At 45.8% G+C, this 1,272-nt stretch overlaps 1 pseudogene; it reads right to left on the bottom strand.

Moving 5' to 3' along the window:
* Nucleotides 1–201: 201 nt before the first annotated feature.
* On the bottom strand, nt 202–750 carry LOC136329315 (large ribosomal subunit protein P1 pseudogene; annotated as a pseudogene).
* Nucleotides 751–1,272: the final 522 nt, after the last annotated feature.

Below are 1,272 nucleotides of genomic sequence, written 5' to 3'. Positions count from 1 at the left end.
ACGTAGTGTGTCACCGACAGCATACTTACAATCACACTGAACTGGGATAAATGGCTTACGTATGTTGACTCATCCAAAGCGAAAGAAAAGAATGGTGCTGCATTTATGTCCTTCACTTGTGTTGCCTCAATTTGATTTGCCATCATGATGGTACGATCGTGAACAGTTCCTGCCGACAGAGGCATGTCTTTTTTGTTTTTTCAGAGTTCAGCTTTTTATTGAATGTTACAAAAGAAGTTTAGTCAAAAAGACCAAAGCCCATGTCATCATCAGATTCCTCAGATTCTTCTGTCTTTGCTTCCACTTTCTTTTCCTCAGCTGGGGCAGCAGTGGTGGAAGGGGCGGAACCTCCTGCTGGAGCAGCACTAGCTGCTGGGGCAGGTCCACCAGCTCCTACATTGCAGATGAGGCTCCCAATGTTGACATTGGCCAGAGCCTTTGCAAACAAGCCTGGCCAGAAAGGTTCAACATTTACACCAGCTGCTTTATTGAGGGCATTGATCTTGTCCTCCGTCACCGTCACCTCATCGTCGTGCAGGATGAGGGCCAAGTAGATGCAGGCTAACTCCGAGACAGAGGCCATGGTGTGGGCGAGTGCTGGGCCAGCACTGCCGGATCGGTGCTAGTCGCCAGAAGAAGTGAGGACCTCACCCCAACGCGGCCTTAGCTTCCTCGGAAGAACTGAGCACCTTAACGGCAGCTGGGGAAAGAGAGAAGCATGTCTTTTAGTCGTTTGATTATCTTGTCTTTATCTGAAAAGTCGTCAAAAAGTTCATTGGCAACATCAAGCATGGATGTTTTGGCATACTCCCCATCTGTGAATGGCTTTTTGTTTCTCACAATTGCTAAAGCACCAGCAAAGCTAGCCGAATTCCAGTCACCTTGTTGGGTCCAAACACGGAGTTGCTGCTGACTAGCTTGCACTCTGCACAGTAGCTCTTGACATGCTTTCTTCCTGCTGTCCTCCGCTGGATATTTCAATGCAAATGTAGTACGGCATGTGTCAAAGTGCTGCTTTATATTTGACCGTTTCATCAATGCAATTTTATCATTGCATATTAGACACACTGAAGAGCCTGCCTTCTCCACAAAGGTGAATTCCTCTGTCCATTCCTGCTGAAAAGTACGATACTCCTCATCTTTTTTTCTTTTAGCCATCTTCTTCGTCAAAATGGTTTCCACAATTAGCTAACTGACTACTTGATTAAAAGGAGGGAAGTTTACTTTCTGATCTCACAATGACCCGTGTATGTTACGCATTATCCAATAAAA

This window comes from Saccopteryx bilineata, chromosome 3 (assembly GCF_036850765.1).
Source record: "Saccopteryx bilineata isolate mSacBil1 chromosome 3, mSacBil1_pri_phased_curated, whole genome shotgun sequence".
Classification (NCBI taxonomy): Eukaryota; Metazoa; Chordata; class Mammalia; order Chiroptera; family Emballonuridae; genus Saccopteryx; species Saccopteryx bilineata.
Note: the sequence above shows the minus strand (reverse complement) of the source record. Positions and strands in the feature narration are given on the sequence as shown.